The sequence below is a fragment of the Lissotriton vulgaris genome, chromosome 6, assembly GCF_964263255.1.
Source record: "Lissotriton vulgaris chromosome 6, aLisVul1.2, whole genome shotgun sequence".
Taxonomy (NCBI): domain Eukaryota; kingdom Metazoa; phylum Chordata; class Amphibia; order Caudata; family Salamandridae; genus Lissotriton; species Lissotriton vulgaris.
In genome coordinates, this window is record NC_141694.1 from 1,782,840,927 (window position 1) to 1,782,861,376 (window position 20,450).

Genomic DNA, 20,450 nt, shown 5'->3' on the forward strand with positions numbered 1-20,450 from the left:
ATCTTATTCTTCTTATCTGATCAATTTAGAAGGAGTTAAGAACAGAACCCTAAATGCTATCAATAAATATGAAATGGCAAACAGCTCAAATGTATGCAGGACAATATAGAAATAAGATGTGAATGCAACTTAACGTACATTTTAGATTATTTGCCATGAGTTTGAACTTTTTATGAAGTTGTGTGGTGGCATTAACTACCATACTCTACCATACTCTGTAATTTATTTGTATACAATTAACAGTGAGAATGGAAACACTTCTATATCACTCTGTTGGTATTAACATCTGTGAATTTGTTTTTATTCCTGTTGAAAGCCCAGTAAAGGTAGAGGGAGCTGACGCAAAGTCAGGCTGACTGGCAATGCACCTTGGGCAGATAGACGACCAGGTTGGTTACAGTCTTCCCTGAGTTCTCAAAGCAGTTTTTCATCCAATAATGTCTAAGTCCCAACTTTTGGCTTCTGCTTATCTAAGCACCTTTATCACCACCACCAAGGGTCCAAGACTAAATAAGTACAACTTTGGGGATTACGACTACTCAGACTGTGTCCAAGTTCAAATTCAAGATGATTTACCTATTGCACTAGTAAGGATGATCAGGAGGACAGTTAACAAGCCCTGGGAGTCACTCTGGTAGTCTTGTGTTCATGTGATGCAACAGAGCTCAAGCAGCAAAGCAGTCCACTGAGGGTTTCCAGGCAGGCTCCAGACAGTAAGCAGTCCTTCCAAGTACAGTAACTGAGTCTTTTGGAGTACAGGGCAGGCCACAGCAGAATAAAACCCTCTGAGAGTCCTTCCGCAGTTCTAGGAAGCAAACTTGAAAGTGGGTCTTAGGGTACTATTTGTATACCTTGTATTTTCTTTGAAGTAGGAGAAGTTTCTAGAGAATTCCCTTTGAAAATGTTGAAGTTTCCTGAATCACCTGCCATGTTTCCAAGCTGGCAGAATGGACAATGCCGGGGTGGCAAGTCCTTTGAGCTAAAGCAGAGCACAGTGTATTCAAATTCAAGTTGTGCTTCGCCCAATTCCTCCTCTCCCATCCCAGGACCGGTTTCGGGGTTTCATCCCTCTTCAGCCAGGATAGCTTGATTCCAGTTTCACAGTGAGCCCAGGACCCACGTCTGGGCATACCTGGCGCACTTAGGGCGAGAAAGCAAGAGAAAGCAAAAGGCACACAATTGAAGGAAGGAATGCAGAACAAATCTAAACATTCACCCCCAGTCAAGAGATCTGGGTTAAATCCATCATTCTTTGGTCACTATGCCACCCCAGTTTAGACCTGGCCATATGCAAATCAGTCTTGACCCCGTGCCACATGGGAACAGTCCAGCCCGAACTGCCAAGCCAGGTCCTCCCTGGACCAGAAAAAGGCCTCCCAGGACCGGTTTCTGGGTTTCATCCCACTTCAGCCAGGATAGCTTGATTCCAATAGCACAGTGAGCCCAGGACCCACGTCTGGGCATACCTGGCGCACTTAGGGCGAGAAAGCAAGAGAAAGCAAAAGGCACACAATTGATGGACGGGATGCAGAACAAATCAAAACATTCACCCCCGGTCAAGAGATCTGGGTTAAATCCATCATTCTTTTGCTCACCATGCCACCCCAGTTTAGACCTGGCCATGTGCAAATCAGTCTTGGCCATGTGCAAATCAGTCTTGACCCTGTGCCTCATGGGAACAGTCCAGCCAGAACTGCCAAGCCAGGTCCTCCCTGGACCGGAAATTGTGGATTTAGGCCCAGATCGCTGTACTGGGGTGAATGTATGACATTGTTCTACAATCTGTCCTTCAACAGTTCTTTTAGCGTTAATGGAAGTGCAACATACTGGGACGACCCCAACCGGACTCATTTAAAAGTGAACTATCCTGTTACTAAGAGAACCTGTATTGCCCCATAGTAAAGGATTTAGTAGGGGATGTGCAGCGGGTATCTAATGTGGTTGCATGTCATTCTTCGACTCCAGGTTCCTAATGTAAAGTTCCCAGACCAAAACTCCACGGCCGGTTCCACCACATCTATGGTCTCTGTAAGCATATCTGATTTAGCCTTTGCCCACTTTAGCAAAAGCAGAGCCAGCACAGCAAATCAGGGGCATCTAGGGACATTGAAGTCTGTTGCTTGAACAGTATAAATGCCAAGTCGATAAATCTATGTAGGTATTTACCACCCTTAGCCCTGGGTTAAAAGCCCAACAGGCAAGAATATGGCATGGCCAAAACTACCCAATTAACCAATATGAAGGTCGTCCCCTAAACTTCGCCGAAACACGCCCAAACACCGAGCATTCGCACACCATATGTAAAAATCCTGCATCCGGAACCCCACACATGGGGCATTAAGGGGGCGGCTGGGAACCTGCTTGCTATGCAGCACAGTGTGATATACGTTTGATGGAGGTAATTCAATTGCATGAAGTGAAAGCAGGAGATATGTGTGACCCCTTTAACCTGCTCCAGGGTTTGGACCACTGTGTGTCCGATAAGTGCGTGTGAAGGTCCAGAGTCCAATGTTCGCAGACCTTTGAGTCCGACATGTAATTATTGGTCAGCAAGGCATTGTAGAGGGCTGTTACAACTTTTCTCGTACCTCTGTGGGACAGTGTTGTGTGTAGTGGTAGTGCATTGGGTGGTTCAGTAAGCCCCCTTCCCCCAGTATGTTGTGATAGCATGATGTAAGGCATTGTACATTAGAAAATGCCATATGGGTACACCATATGTGCCAGTAAGCTTCTGAAAGGACTGGAAACACCCTCAGAAAAGAGATCCCGTGCGATCTATTACTGCTTCTCTTCAGCTCGGCATATCATGATGATTCTAACTCTGCAGAGCTGTCACATGCCAAGCAGGAATCAAGGGCAAGCATGAGGGGCTGTTTTACTGTGTATATATATATATTTGTGCCAGCAGTGCCAGGATACCCTCATCTATGTGTCTTGTGTGGAAAGTGGAGCTCGGAGCTCGATAACCAGGTACACGTGTGATCCAGCAAGGAAGCATTGGATGTCTGACCGCTTCGAGCATGAGGCCGTCCCGAACCAGCGCACTGGCCACTGCAGGTGGGCAGCAGCTCGCAATTAGTTGCACCCGGTTCCTTCTCATGCAACAGCCAGTAAAGTTTATTAGGAGCCACTCACTGCCTGTCGTGCCCCTATCAGCTTCAATAGGAGCTTGTTCAAGTCAGCAAAGAAGTGTGTGGGACGAGTGAGTGGTAGGGCTGCAAAAAAGTTCAATAGCCGAGGCAGGATGAACATCTTATAGATCGACACTCGGCCCACAGGCGAGAGCAGGTGTGACATTCAGATGGAATAAGGCAACCCAAAGTTATCCTGTGGGAGAGGTAAGCCTACCAGTAGTGAAAAAACAAATATAGGAGTTCTTCACTGCCAGGACGTGTAAAGCTTAAAAGTAAATGTTCAACCTTTTAATTAAATTGCCACCTGTCCTATGTACTTCCTTCAGCCTAGCTTTGGAAGAGGGAATTTAAGACTTGGCAAGGCAGTTATATTGCCAAGTTGAACTGGCGGTTTAAAACTGCATTCAAGCTGCAAGGGCAGACCTGGGTCATGTTTTAAGGACTAGTTAAGTGGTTGGCACAATGGGTGCGGCATGCCAACTTGTAGCATTTAATTTACAGGCACTGGGTAGATGGTAAACCACTCTAGAAGGGATTTATAATTAAATTAAATATGCCAATCATGTGTAAGCCAATGTTACCACGTTTAAAGGAAATAGCACAAGCACTTTAGCACCTGTCAGCAGTGGTAAATTGTACAGAGTCCTAGAGCCAACAAAAACGAATTCAGCAAAAACAGGAGCGGTGCGGCAAAATGTTCAGGTGTGTTCCTGCTTACATTGTTTGCATGGAGAAAAAGTAGCATTAAAATGTACGGACTGAAGCATATCATGCTAAAATTGACCGGGGGGAAATTCTGGACCGATCAACGCAGTGCTTGCCCTTTGATTATTTCTGATGCTTAAACGTGTTAGATTACCATGATCTACCCCTTGTGTCTCTTTTACAGAACCTGGTACATTGGGTGCAAGGAGATGTCTTTGCTCAGGAAGGAAAAGACAGTTGCTGGACAAAGGCTAAATACAATCATCCCAGGAACCGCAGGTAAGATAGAAATTTCTCAAAAGGAAGTGGGGTGCAGCACAGCGTAGAATAGACCTGGTGATTCAGCAGTGGAAGGTCCTCGAACTAACGTGAAGAATAACTGTCTTTGTATTGTTTCATTTTGGTGTGTGTAATAGAGTCAGATAACTAACTTGTGCCCTTGTTTACACCTCTGTGTTGCATACATTTGTGATTTTCAGCTGGTGTTGACGGGCTGATTGCTCTGCTTTAAATTTGTTACTTTTAAAAAAATTGTAGTCTTGTAAATTTGTATGTTAGAAGACTTGGGTGAATGATGTCATCACCAGTCATGTGATCAGTGATGATACCAATGATGTGATTTGAGATGCCATCAGTGATGTCATCAATGTCATTGAAGATGTCATGACTGATGTAATATTAAGGGCGGGCGGAGAACTCCACTCAACCGGTGGAGTTTGCGTAGTTTTGCTGCTCCGCACTTCGCTTTGGAGTGCAAAGTTCGGCATAAACTTAACTCCACCGGCGGAGGGGAGTTAATTTACCAGCACCCAGTATTAGCCTGGCTAATTCCCAGTTTGCATGAAAGCCTTAGCCCATACATATAATTGAAGAATCCATTCACACATAAAGAGACTACCTGACTGAAAGGCTCTTTTTGACTGCTCTTTCAGCATCACTTGTAGCACCAACCAATTGATACATCAAATCTTCAAAACACAAAAAGAGAAAATTGGCGGGCGACAAGCTTTCTTCTCCATTCACCTCTCCATGAAACAACACCCCACTTTACAAAGGGATGTCGCCCTATACCATAACCCTCAAGAAAGAACTGAAAGCTCAGATTTTTATGGCTCACCTTTCACAATCAGTTTTCCCACTAGTTCCCTAACAAATTAAATGTACATATTGAAAAATGTATACATTTCAAGACCCTGTGATGCCCAAACGTTCTTGCTTGTGACGTCAGAAAAAAACAAACACTTCCATTGTCTAACAGTTGGGACACGCGTGAGGCTGTTATAGTCGACTAAGTCCGCACACATAAAACGCTTCCCAGCAAGGTCGCTTCTCGCCGGTAATAACACACATCACTGAGCGAGGACGGAACGAGCAAAAGCACCTGCGGTCAATACTTCAAAATTCTGTATGGTGCACTGGGATTGGTTGGGGTGCCCTAACTCTTGAACCCTTGATCTCCTTACACATTGTACTGACTTTCCCCAGAAGGATGCATACTGTGGGATTGGTTACCTTGTTACGAGTGCGACCCGGGAACCTTTTAAAATTATGACAAAATAGCACTAACAGGTATGACGGACGAAGTTGTATGTTATGCTGTTGATGAATAAATTCACGGTGGTCAAGTACTGAGAGACTTGTTTGGTGGGTGATCAATTCAGTACCGCCCTGCCACGGGTGAGCTGTACGCCGCTAATGGAAAGGGGCGACCACTCGGTCCCCCCGAACGTATGGCGGAGTGCCTCGATCCCCCCGGGAAGCCATTTTTGGGCGGGAGGCGCGTCTCGGCTGGTATGCCCGAAGCGGCGTAGCCGGGGCGCGTTTTTTCCCGCCCTAGAGTGGGCTGGCCTAGACACCGACGTAGCCAGCCCCGCCCTAGGGGCAGGCAGGGGCGGGTTTACGCCCGCCCTGAAGACGGATAAAAAGAGACGCAAGACCAGAAGACGTCCTCTTGTTCTTGTGCTCCGAAGCTGCACCTCCTCGCTACACGTGAGCTCGGGACAGAACGAAGAGCCAATTTTGAGCGTTTTGATCTTTTTTTCTTTGTCTTCTAGATACTTCGTCGGAGAGATGCCCAAGAAAGGCGCAAAGAGAATGACGACTGAGCAGATGGTTCGGGCCCTGTTTAAGGATATGTCCGACATAAAGAAGCGGCTGGCGGAGCGAGACGGGGAGGAGGGATCGGGCCAACCACCGGCTGGAGGGAGACCTAAGAGGCCGAGAAGGGTTCCAGCCGGGGGAGATGTCCCGGCTCCCTCTGCCCCGCTCGAGGTGCCGACCCCGCTACCGATGGAGGGGAATCCAATCCCCGTTGTCATCACCCCGACATCCAACGAGGATATGCCCCCCGAGCTGGCAGCACAGCTAGCAGCGTGGTTGGGCGATAGTACTGAGGGCGCCACGGCTGCCGAGGCACAGGCGCTGATAAAAAAGCTGCGTAAGGAAAAAGAAGCAGCCAAGGTGACCGCACCGGTGGCGGTGATAGAAAAGCCACAAGTGGCAGAAGCAGCATCCGGTTCAGGTAAGCGGCCATTGCCGATCGCAAGGGACGAGTCAGCACCCTCTCGTAGAGAAAGATTGGGGCAGCATGTTCCTTTAGCAATAAAAGAAAAGATTTGGGCGGGGGAATACGTGAATATATTCTCCTTGCTTGTCGATCATTATGAGGTAGAGCATGTCAAGAGTCAGAAGGACCTAATGCATCCAAGTGTTTGGCGCGCAAAAATGGCCGCCTTTAAGGTAAATGAGAATATTGGCAACTGGGGCAATGCGTGGGGTATTTTTACATCGATTTTGGGGGAACGTAGGCCCGAGTTGCTTCCTGAGTTTCCCATTTACCAATCACAAATTATGGGTTACTCGACAGCGTATCAAGGTAACCATTGGTTCTGTTATGACAATCTGTTCAGGAAAGAAAAGGAGCATAACAAGAGTTTGACTTGGGATTGTTACGATTCTGTGACATGGGATAAAATGAAAGAATCAGGAATGTTAAAAATGCCATTGGTTGGGAGCAATGTTGTTGATTACTCCCGCCAAAATGTGGGGACGCCCTTTCGACCAAGTACGAGCACCGACGATTATTCGAGACCCGCAGGCAATACAGGGAAAAAGGGTTTCTGCTTTAATTTCAACAAAGGGAAATGTACCAGGCCTCCGGGATCGTGTAAATTCAAACATGAATGTAGTACTTGTGGGTCGTCCCATCCTGAGTCATCGTGCAGAGCCAGAACGAGTGAGAATGGGGGTAAGGGAGGCGCCAAACAGGTCTAAGATAGTCCGAGGGGCGCCTCTACCAACCCCGATTGATACCTTGGCAATGATTCCCTGGCTCAGTGAATACCCGGATCGTACTTCTGCTGGGGTGCTGCGGAACGGTTTTACACATGGTTTCCGCATCCCGGTGGGGGACTTTCAGGGTGTAGGGACGTGCAAAAACCAACTTTCCGTTTTACAACATACATCTGTAGTGCAAGAGAAGATTCAGAAAGAGGTTAGCCGGGGACGGGTCGCCGGCCCGTTTAGTGTACCCCCGGTACCGTATTTTGTCTGTTCTCCGTTAGGGGTGGTCCCCAAGAAGGACCCAGGTGAGTTTCGTTTGATCCATAATCTGTCTGCTCCACATGGTCTTTCGGTAAACGATGCAATTGATCCAGAGGTTTGTTCGGTGCGATACGCATCGTTCGATGAGGCAGTAGCCATCTTGAATCGCCTGGGGCCCGGGACGTTGATGGCGAAATCAGATATCGAGTCAGCGTTCCGGTTGCTCCCGGTACACCCAGACGACCAGCGTCTTCTGGGATTCGGGTTTCAGGGGTCATTTTACATGGATAGGTGTATGCCAATGGGATGCTCTATATCATGTGCTTATTTTGAGAAATTCAGTACTTTCCTGCAATGGGTGTTCACTAAGAAAACGGGTTTCCGAAATGTAATGCACTACCTTGACGACTTTCTGTTCCTTGGCCCCGCCGGAAATCCCGAATGTGCCCAGGCCTTAGCTGAATTCTGTGTGTTGATGGGTCATTTTGGCGTGCCATTGGCACCAGGTAAAACTATGGGTCCCACGACTTGCCTCGAGTTTTTGGGGATCGAGTTGGACTCTAGGGAGGGGTGTTTCCGTTTACCAGCTAGCAAAGTGTTGAAATTCAGGGCAGCCCTCCAAGTATGTTTAACTGCATCTAAGGTTACACTGCATCAGTTGCAACAATTGGTGGGGAAGTTGAACTTTGCCTTGAGGGTGATCCCAATGGCCCGCCCCTTTTCCCGCTCAATCGCCCAAGCGATGGTTGGCCTAAAGGAGGGTCATCATCGCACGAGGTTATCGGCCGAGGTCCGCCAGGACATGCGTATTTGGTTAGCATTTTTGGCGGACTTCAATGGTCGAGTCGTCTGGAACAAGCCAGCCGTATCCTCCGAAGAGCTTGGGCTATGGACAGATTCAGCGGGAAGCATAGGCTTTGGCGCCATCTTCGGCACAAAATGGTCGGCACAAAGGTGGCCCCTATGGTGGCATGAGAAGGGGCTGACGAGTAATATTGCTTTCCTTGAACTATTTCCCATTCTGGTGGCCCTGAGAACCTGGCCTGAAGGGTTCAGAGATCATTCTGTTGTGTTCTGGTCTGACAATATGACCGTTGTGGAATGCATCAATAGTCAGGCAGCCCGTTGTAAACTGATTTTGAGGCTGCTCAAAGAAATTGTCCTACTGTGTATGCAACTGAACGTGATATTCAGAGCAAAACATGTCCCGGGGGTGATGAATCAGGCGGCTGATGCACTGTCTCGTTTTCACATGCAGGCTTTCTCGGGTTTCCTTCCTTCAGCGGACCCAGAGCCGGCACCCTTCCCAGAAGCTCTCTGGTCTCTCGGTGCCCCGAACTTCGTCACCTCGTGGGAGAGAGTCTAGCACCCAGGACAAGGAAGGCATATGAAGGGGCGTTTCAGGCCTATTTAGCCTTTTTGGGGACTGAGAGAGGGGGACTTTGGGGTCAGGAGGAGTGGGTAGTACATTTTCTGATGTCCTTACGTAGGGCTGGGAAGTCGGTGGCTACGGCCCAAAGGCATCGTGCCGCCATTTCCTTTGTTGCCAGGGCCCATAACATCCAGGACCCGACAGCGTCTTTTGCAGTACAAAAGGCGCTGCGTGGGTGGCAACGCCTTGAGGGTCGCAGAGTAGATGTGAGGCGACCGATAGGTCTGGATAGGTTGTCCCAGTTGCTGGCCACACTCCCTACCACATGCTCGTCTCCTTTCGAGACGTGTTTGTTCCGGACTGCATTTACGCTGGCATTTCACGGGGCTATGAGGATAAGTGAGCTGGTTGCAAGGAACAAACAGGATGTGGTGGGGGGGTTGTGCCGGGAACACGTTCAGATCAGGGGTGATGCGATGATTGTCTCCTTTCTCAGGTCCAAGACCGACCAAGATGGGAGGGGGGACTGCACGATCATTCGCAGGACCCCCGGGTCCTCCATGTGTCCGGTACAGTGTTTAGAAGATTACCTAGCACGAAGGGTGGCATCATGGGGGGGGACATTGTTGAGGCATGCAGACGCCACCCCGCTGACGAGGTTTCAGTTTCAGCGGGTGCTTGCAATGGCCATTGCCGCAGCGGGCTTGAACCCGGGCGAATTCGGGACCCATTCCTTTCGAATAGGGGCTGCCACTGAAGCTACAGCCAGGGGTCTTAATGTAGAACAAGTGAAACGAGTGGGGCGTTGGTCCTCCAATTGTTATAAGAGATATGTGCGATTGCACATGTTGTGAAGCTGTAATCATGTACTCACGCTTCTTGTCTGTTGTTTGTTTTCAGTTGCGCAAGCCTACGCGGCAGGGCGGACTATGCAGTCGACCCAACACCAGGCCAGCGGTCAGACATCACCGGCTGTGAGAAAGGAGGTGTGGGTCGTGGGCCACTCATACGTGAGACGGGCCGCAGACGTATTCAAAGCAGGTGACATGATTCACGTACCTGGGGAATACGGGTACAGAGTGTCCTTCTATGGAAGAGGCGGTCTCTGTATTGACCAGTTTCAAGCATTCTTTGAGGGTTTGTTAGGGCGGATGAGGTCACCGCCGTCCATAGTCATAGTGCATTTAGGGGGCAATGATTTGGTCACCACCGGTAGACGACTTCTCCTGGAGGCTATGCTTTCCACGGTAAGTTGGTTAGCGAGGAGAGTTCCGGGGTGCATAATTGCGTGGTCTCATATGATCCCACGAAAAGTGTGGCGGGGGGCTATCTCGATCCCTGCTTTGAATCATTCTGTTAGAAAACTGAATAACAAAGTGAGTAGGTTGTTCCGTTCCAAGACATTGCATTCGATCTCGCATAGTTGTATTAATGATGACAGTATGTATTTGGGGGATGGTGTGCATTTGTCAAGGGTGGGGAATGAGTTACTCATAGGAGACTTCTTAGCTTGGTTAAAAACGTTAAAACATGACCTTTAGGTAGGAGTTTTGTGGGGGGTCCGGATAGCCGGTCAACTATCCGGACCTGTGGCGGTAAGGTCATGATCGGTGAGCACTAATTAGAAGATCCCTATGAGTGGGCGTCACCCAACACGGATGGGAGCGCTCGGGAGAGGTGGCCATTGGCCCCTCAGTGGGGAGGCGGTCCCGTCTAAGGGTGGGTCGCCGGAAGTAAAGGAAAGGCGGTCAAGACCCCTTCCTTTGTAGGAGGGGTTACAGCCCCCTCCTGGGGAATTTCCCGGGGCCAGTGTCATCTGCGACGGCAGATGCGGTAAGTTGTGTGGGGTGGGGGGAGGTCCACGATACCTTCTAGATACCTCACACGAGTCTTCGAACGACCTTTAAATGGCGTCGAGTCTTAAGTGCCCCCGTCAAGTCAAGGGAAATTGTTAGTAGTTGCACTTGAGGTAAGCCTCTGTGCTGTCGCCCCTCCCAAGTGGGAGGGGTAAGTCTGGTTAGGGATCTTGACACCGGTTATGACCTTGCCGTTGGCCCTTAAACGTTAGGATGTACAATTTCAGTATTTCTAGAGAATGTTTTTGTAGGATGCTAGTTCGGCTAGGAGAACCTCTGTATTAGAGAATATGTTAAGGTTAGCCAAACATCGCAATGTGTTAATGAAATTGTACATAACATGAAACGTTTAATGTTTTTAATTTTGTTTTAATAAATACGGCCGGGAGGGTCACTCCCTCCCACTTCCAAAAACTTTAAGAACTGTTTCCGGATTTCCCTCCTTTTGGGGATTGTGTTGAGAGGGGGTGGCGGGTATCTCAGCCATATGGAAAGGGGCGACCACTCGGTCCCCCCGAACGTATGGCGGAGTGCCTCGATCCCCCCGGGAAGCCATTTTTGGGCGGGAGGCGCGTCTCGGCTGGTATGCCCGAAGCGGCGTAGCCGGGGCGCGTTTTTTCCCGCCCTAGAGTGGGCTGGCCTAGACACCGACGTAGCCAGCCCCGCCCTAGGGGCAGGCAGGGGCGGGTTTACGCCCGCCCTGAAGACGGATAAAAAGAGACGCAAGACCAGAAGACGTCCTCTTGTTCTTGTGCTCCGAAGCTGCACCTCCTCGCTACACGTGAGCTCGGGACAGAACGAAGAGCCAATTTTGACCCACCCACCAGCCCCTGAGGACAGCCAGTAGTTTTGTAATAAAGTGAATTTATAAGTAGGTTTTCAGTTTCGTTTACAGGCTGTGAAGGTATCAGTTTTATGTTGAGCATAATAAAGAATGGTGAATGTCGTGTAGGTTTTTTCGATTAAAACGATTTGATATAGTGTTGTATTTTTAAGCATGCTCTTTCGGTCGTAGCGACCAATGTTTACATAGGTTTGAGTAAGACTTGTCGTATTTATTTTTTGGTAGGCGGTAAGGTCATGATCGGTGAGCACTAATTAGAAGATCCCTATGAGTGGGCGTCACCCAACACGGATGGGAGCGCTCGGGAGAGGTGGCCATTGGCCCCTCAGTGGGGAGGCGGTCCCGTCTAAGGGTGGGTCGCCGGAAGTAAAGGAAAGGCGGTCAAGGCCCCTTCCTTTGTAGGAGGGGTTACAGCCCCCTCCTGGGGAATTTCCCGGGGCCAGTGTCATCTGCGACGGCAGATGCGGTAAGTTGTGTGGGGTGGGGGGAGGTCCACGATACCTTCTAGATACCTCACACGAGTCTTCGAACGACCTTTAAATGGCGTCGAGTCTTAAGTGCCCCCGTCAAGTCAAGGGAAATTGTTAGTAGTTGCACTTGAGGTAAGCCTCTGTGCTGTCGCCCCTCCCAAGTGGGAGGGGTAAGTCTGGTTAGGGATCTTGACACCGGTTATGACCTTGCCGTTGGCCCTTAAACGTTAGGATGTACAATTTCAGTATTTCTAGAGAATGTTTTTGTAGGATGCTAGTTCGGCTAGGAGAACCTCTGTATTAGAGAATATGTTAAGGTTAGCCAAAAATCGCAATGTGTTAATGAAATTGTACATAACATGAAACGTTTAATGTTTTTAATTTTGTTTTAATAAATACGGCCGGGAGGGTCACTCCCTCCCACTTCCAAAAACTTTAAGAACTGTTTCCGGATTTCCCTCCTTTTGGGGATTGTGTTGAGAGGGGGTGGCGGGTATCTCAGCCATACGTCTCCTTTTCAACAATGTTCAGGCAGCGTGGCATGTCAATTATTTCACTTTGGTTATTTACTTTAGTTTTGTGAGTCGATTAAGACTGAAGTGACTATACCACCTGCCAGCGGACCTCCGCGTAACATGCAGAGATTTTTTGCCACTTCACCGAGTGCTGCTACGTGAACTCCGCCCAGGGTTATATAACATGTGAGGTCATAAGCACTGCATGGCGGACTTGCAAGTTATAGTTGGGATAGATTAACTATAACTGACACATTTCAGTGCTGTTTTTGCATTCAGAATGAAAGAGCTTTGATTTAAAGATATCTCCCAACTTTAACATTACTTTAACCTTTGTCTTTTTCAGTAAATGTCAAATGTTTGTTTTTAAACTGAGAGATAAGGTATTATTACTATACCTCATTATTCTGTCACTGTAACCTTTGCTTTTTCAGTGAATGTCTAGGGTTTTTTAAAGGTAAAGTTAGCTGTGAATCACCATGCATGGCCTACAGCTAAGCCCAGCACTTAAGCCCCTACAGGTGCCCAACTCTCAGATATGCACATCCTACAAGAAAACGTTTTGCATGACAATTACTGTTTTAGTAATTGTAAAAAAAAAATCAATCTACAAAGAAGAGAAATTCATATATTTATTAAGGAAGGTAGTATAAAATTGCTTTGTCTTTTTTGCTTTTTATTGGCTCCGTCAAGCCACTAGGAGGCGGAACGTCTTACCATGATGTCTCTATGTGGTGGAACTTACCCTCCTGCTGTACTAAAGCTGGTCTGGTGTGATTTTTTTTAAGTTGATTTGTACATATAGGACACTTTATTAGTGAATATAGAATCAAATGGTTTATTAAAAAGTCCTCGAAACTAAGATACTTTGATGGTCACCATGTTTCTTTGGTACATTTTTCTGCATATGTGGCGGCGCAGAGTTGTCTCTGCGATGGCATGGCGAATCCAATGACACAGCAAAGAACAATCCTGATTGGTTAAAACACCTGACTACCATCTTCAGCAGAATGTCCCTACCCTTCATTTCATCTTTGGGTGTGTCAGGAACCTCTTTACACCTTTCCATTCCCTGCTATATTTTTTGGGTGTTTTTTATTGATATTTAAAAATATCACCATATCACCAGTGGTTTCTGGTGAGGAACAGGAGTAACAGGAGGCAGAGGAATAACAGGAGGAGCCACCTGCATGTGAGATTTTCAGTATCTCATCAGGAGAAAAGACATTAGTGGCTAAGTTTGTAAAACGCTGCTGAGAATTATTTGTATGACACATCTAGTATGCTCAGACATCTGAGGCCTAACCATTCAAAGTAGCCAACAGTAGCAGAAATTGCATTAGATGCAGCCCAAGCATCCATATCATTGGCACAACCTCTGCTGAATGCTGGAGACCTAGTGCCAACCTCAATTGCGGACAGTCTTCCTGCCAACATCCCAAAGATGCAAAAGACTGCAACTTACTGCAAAGTGTGCAAGAAGATTGGATCAATAGGAGGGCAGTCCATGGCTGCTTTTACAAAAGCAATGGTTGACATCAAATTAACTTCCATTTTTGGGGGGGTTTCTCTCTAGAACTTCCAAAATCCTTTTTCTCAAAGCTGTTTTTGTTTGTAAAAATCAATAAAAAAACACCCAAAAACTACAAACAAATAATAAAATATATGAAAAAAAGCTTTTTTAGAACTGCCTATATTGGTTCAAAGATAGAAAAACTATATGTTTTGTTAGTCTATTGAAGTTTGGGAGTGCGTCTCATAGTGTATGGTTGTTTATCTGTGTATATGTGTGAATGAGTGAGTGGGGGGTGAGTTTTAGTGTATGTGTGACAGTGCAAGAAATGGGGTTACTGGTTGAGTGGGATGTAAACCTAAGTCAAGCAGCAACCAAAACCCTTGTGAAGTTATAAGAAATTTGCAAAGGGGAGTCTTCTCCAGTGTTGGATACAGAGGTCCAGGCTCCCTCCTTTGTTCTGTGGGCTTCAGTAGGCCCATCTCTTTTAAACTATAACAGTTGGTTGGTTGATGCAGATCATTCAACCTCACCCCATCCTCTGCAGGAGCTGGGTGAAGCACGGTTCATTGCTCCTTTCATTTGGGGAGGTCTTTGTTGCTGCTTGAGAGAAATATAAATAACTTGGCACATCAGGGAGACATAAGGCTAGGGGTCTGATCCTGAGCCGAGTCAGAGAAATTTGACAATTCTGGATGGGCCATAAGTTGTAGAGTTATATTTTTAACTTGCAGATTTGATTTCCTTGCAGAATTAGATACATCACTCGTCTCTGTAGGTCAAAGGGAAGCTAAATCGCATTTTAAGGCAGCTTTCTCCCTATGCGTATAAGAAAGTGTCACTTACAGACAGAACAGTATATAACACTGACTTCTCTATTAATGTGCAAAGACATTACAAGGTCTACCCCAAGTCAATTTCTAATCCTACAGAGTCTGCTCTGAACCAGGCTACCTGTGCACAGTTACCGGGCCGCACACAACAGTAGTCTTCCACTCACAGCCCGCACATGTGCACACACATGCGTAAGCATGTTCACGTGTAACCAGCCAAGTGCCCCTTACCCTTGCTCTGTCACAGCAGCTTTATCTTAGAAGGCAGACACTCATTGTAAACATGTGCAATCCATTTGCTGTGCAATAACTGTGGGTGAGACACACGTAGGGAAACTCACCCACAGTAAAAAGTCCAAAATAGGGTGATTCAAAAAGCAAAACATCTGAGCGAACTGAAAGGCGGGTCCCAATTGCAACAGATATGCATGAGAACCACAACATTAGGAATATGAATTAATTCATTATAAGGGAATCCAGTACATTACCTCTGTCAGGTTTGGGCTTACTGGTGTCTTAAATAGTTAAAGAGCTGGAGCAGTAATATGTTACCACCTTATATAGTGGTAAATGGTGTTTGATTCTAGAACTGTAAAGTAGTGTGTCACTTTTGGCTGGAACTGTAGCAACTAAAGTAACTGCAGAGCACAACACAATTACAACACAAAGCAAAAAAGAAAAGCAACAAAACCACAGCCGGGCACACAACAAATCAAAAGAGTAGAACTAAGATATTACCACAACCAATGGAGCTCCCATCAAACACTCTCAAAGACAATAAGGCACAGCATGATTTCCCTGCCTTTCCCTCTAATGCATTCTTCACAAATAAGTGCAATTCCACTTTCCTTTCCTTCATTTACAAATGCAAGGTTTCCAACAGCACATTGAAAACACCAATACTTTTTCCAATCCTATACCTACTTCTTTTGCTGCGTCCCATAAAGGTCACCCTTAAAACCTCTGTCTCTCTCGCACCTCAGTGCAATCAAATACTTTACCATTGTCATTTCTTCACTTTTGCTAATAGCTCTTTTGGGAGAAACTCTGCTACTCCTAGTCAATTCTGACAATGCCGAATCAGATTTGGCATCTTACCAAAACATCTCAAGACAACAAACATGCCCCACTACTTTAAAAATTCAAACTAGACCCTCCTTTCCCCACCAGCTACTGACCAATCACTTACCTACCTTTCATCTCCAACACTATTGTAAAAGCAATTCTGCTTGTAACTCCCAAGATTACACAGATGATAACCATCTCTTGCATAACCACAAATTAGGCTTCAGCTCAAACTTCAATATCCTGACCACAGGTAATGTGACCTTTGCCTCCTGCTAGTGCTATTTTCTGAATGTCTTGGCCTCCTTTGACACCATCAACCATCCCAGCCCGTCCTAGCCTCAAGAACTTCCGCCCCAACTCTCTTCTTCCCTTCCCGGCTAAAGTCATCAAAAAGACCGTCAACAAACAGCTGACTGCTTTTCTCGAGACAAACAATTCACTTGACCCGTACCAGTCCGGATTTCGAGCCAACCACACCACCGAGACTGCCCTCATCGCAGCCACCGATGACATCAGGACCCTGATGGACAACAGAGAAACAACCGCCCTCATCCTCCTGTACCTCTCGGCAGCCTTCGACACCGTATGCCATTGCACCCTTATAACCCGCCTCTCCAACACCGGGATCCAAGGAAAGGCCCTGGAGTGGATCACCTGGTTCCTCTCCAACAGAACCCAGAGAGTCCGCCTCCCTCCCTTCCGCTCAGAGGGCACCAAGATCATCCGCGCCATACCCCAAGGCTCCTCGCTCAGCCCAACCCTCTTCAATATCTACATAAGCCACCATCGCACGCAAACACAACATCAACATGATCTCCTACACCAACGACACCCAGCTGATACTCTCCTTACCACAGACCCAGCCACCACCAAAACCAACCCCCAGGAAGGAATGAAAGATGTCGCAGAATGGATTAAGCTCAGTCGTCTGAAACTGAACTCAGACAAGACGGAGGTCCTCATCCTCGGACAATCCCCATGCGCCTGGGACGACTTCTGGTGGCCCACAGCACTGGGCTCCGCGTCGACTCCCTCGGACCACGCATGGAACCTGGGATTCATCCTGGACTCCTCCCTCACGATGACCAAGCAAGTCAACGCCGTCTCGTCCTCCTGCTAACACCCTGCGCATGCTGCTCCGAAAAATCTTCAGGTGGATCCCCAACGAAACCAGAAAGACCGTCACCCAGGCCCTCGTCACCAGCGACTGGACTACGGAAATGCCCTATACGCAGGAACCACCGCCAAACTTCAGAAATGACTACAATGCACACAGAACGCCCCCCACGACTCATCCTCGACATCCCTCGCCACATCCACATATCCGCCAACCTGAGAAACCTGCACAGGCTCCCCGTCAACAAGAGGATCACGTTCAGGCTCCTCACCCATGCACACAAAGCGCTCCACAACATGGGCCCCGAATACCTCAACAACCGCCTCTCGTTCTACACTCCCACCCACCAACTCCGCTCCGCCAGCCTCGCCCTCGCCACCGTCCCACGGATTCGCAGAACCACCACCTGAGGAAGATCATTTTCCTACCTGGCAGCCAAAACATGGAACTTCCTCCCCGCACACCTACGAACGACCCAGGACCATCTCACCTTCAGGAAACACCTCAAGACCTGGCTTATCCAACAATAGCAGCACCCCCCCCCCCCCTCCTTCAGCGCCTTGAGTCCCTCATGGGTGAGTAGCGCGCTCTATAAATGATTTGATTGATTGATTGATTGATTGATTCGCACCTTGCCTTGAATTTGGTTCCTTTACAGTGGCTCTCATTCTCCCTATTCAGCTAACACCAGTTAATTCACATATGCACATCCAGGTCCCACCATAAGATTAGTATCCCCTGTGGAGTTTGCTACGGCTTCACCTGTCTGCTGTCATCTTCAACTTCCAGGAACACCAACACACTTTGCTGATACACTAGCGACATAAAACTCTGCTTGAAAGTCACACCCACTCCAGACATCCAAAGCCACAGATGCTGCCTGCACCTCATCCAGACCTGAACATACCTTCCCAAAGCTAAACCCCGCCAAATCAAAGTTCATGCTATTCAGCCAAGAACACCATGCAAAAACTAGACCAAACCTAGCCAGGATTTGATCCTGGATGGATTCAAACCCCAACTTTCACTTACTGCAAAGTCACTCAGATCTTCCACCCTTTTTCTCAAGGAACACCTTGATAGAGCGTGCAGGTCACCCGGCTAGGATATTTTTACTAAATACTCACCTGGGCCCATAAATTTCATTAAACACACGTCAATATTTACCTTGGGTAACCCTCACTCTACTATCAGTATATCTTGAGATTCTCTATACTACTAATTCCTATATCTATAACCTAGCAGTATAGATACTAGGAACCTAACCACCTAGGATCAGGGAGTCTAGTCGTAATATTAGGTAGTCAAGAACATTTATAAACATTTGAGTAATATGAAATAACCACATACTCTGGGTAGGTTCAAAACTATATCTAATCATCTTCATCATCATATGTCATGAGCAGAAAATTAAATGTGATAAGGCTATCAATAACTAGCATCAAAAACAGTATATAGCTATGAATAAGACAGAGTATACTTAGCATCTAGAACTTTAAAATTAAGGATAGGTAAAAACAAGGAACATGCTATATTTAGATAACAAACTCTCGCAACACTTTAGATTAAAGGAGGGTAAAGAAAGGGAACATGCTATATTCAAAAAGTCTTTAGAACAGTCAAAGAATTTTTTTTGAAATTCGAGATTTAATTTAGCTCAAATACTAAAGGGTAGGTAAGATTGGAACATACTATTCAATTCGGCTTATCTCCTAGAAGGAGGGTAAGATAAGGAACTTAAGATTAAAACGATTTAGTATTAACTAAAGGTAGGTCAAAAGTGGAACATGCTAATGGACGAGAAATGCATGAAATCTTATTTATGAAGGGACGGGGAGAAAAAGGAACATATGCAATTATGCTTTGCAATATTCAAGAGTTAGAAATACAAATACAGATAAGCAATCACCCACACAGACTTTATATTTACCTAGGATAGAGTGAAGACCAACCCTGGCCACAGGTCAGTTTGGAAAAGATGGGAAAGAGACCCTCAAGGACTTAGGTGCAAGTAGGCGAGCAGGTACAGCTCATGAACAGTCAGGACAGGATAACCCAAGAATTTGGATCAGGACCGGGTTCACCAAAGGGTACGACCAACACCCGCAGCTTCGGTTGCAACGCCTGCGCTACTCCCTCTCTGCAAGGAATCTGCCAATAACCCCGATTGGGTTCTCGAACCTCCCAGCAAAGTGCTTCGCCAGTACTTCTAAGTCTGCAGAAACCCCGAATGGGTTTCTCGAACCTCCCAACAGATTGCTTCGCAGCTCTCTGAGTTCAGTCACCTATAGAGTGCAATGGGTCAGTGACAGGTCAGCTATTCGGACAAGTCGGACAAATTCTATAGCTAAACCTACGCTACTTATACTGTTTTTCCGGTCAGTGTACCACCCCCCAATGTTGCAAGTGTAAGGTTCCCCAATTTTGATTGGACAAAGGAGGAGGATAGGTCATTACACCACCTAATATTTAGACTTTCTCAGGCTTAATATTCAATCTCTGTACCCACCCCTTAAACTCTATCTTCCCATGACATATGTTTTTCGGTGAACAATAGTGAATACAACATTAGTATACATTTGTTGCATTTGTAGTACAGTTCAGCTTCTTTTCGCTAGGTCGTAGGTTGGTTCCCAGGAGCATCTTAGCTGTGGCTGCCAGCTGGCTGGGTTCCACTGCTGCAGAAATTTTCTCTCTCCGCATCCAGACCTGCGCAGTAGGGACTTCACATATGGAGTAATAAGCACCTCCCAGGCCCAAAAGGATACGATACATGAAAAGCAAAAGAAAACAATTTTGAACATAGAAATAAATGATTATACTGTATACCATGAATCACTGTACTGCACCCATTACTGTAATATAACTATAGCATTATTTGGTTATGCAGAACAAACAGCTTTGCGAAATCGGCAATGCAAGCTCAGAGCATGTGAGAACACAGAGCGGCCATGTCAGCTGTATTGCGCATGAGCAAACACGCTCAAGTCACGTCACATGAGTGTGACCGATGCATGCGCAGTCTATATTCCCGAGTAGCAGCGGCCATCTTTAGAATGCAAGCGTATTAGGATTAATAAACACATAGGCAAGCGTCTGTGGGACACCCCGTATAATGGAAAATGTGCAAAATTAGTAAGACGAACAAATTGGTTACTTTATTAACATTATTTGAGGTTCATGATACAAGCAAGTCGCTTAACGTGCGAATCCTTGCTCCATCAATCCCCGCTTTGATGATATTTACTATCATCACTATCAATGGAACCAGATGCCAACTTTTCACATTTCACCCATTTCAATCTCTTAGAAATTTCTATTCAGCCTTTTCTCTGCATCCTTATTAGGATGAGAATTTTTCATCTTTTTATACATTTTATTACTCAATTCTTCTAGTTCGAGTTCTTCAACATTTCGTTTCATTCCTCTCCTATTGACTGTATATTTCTTTTTGTGCTTTCGACGTTTGCAGCAAATTAT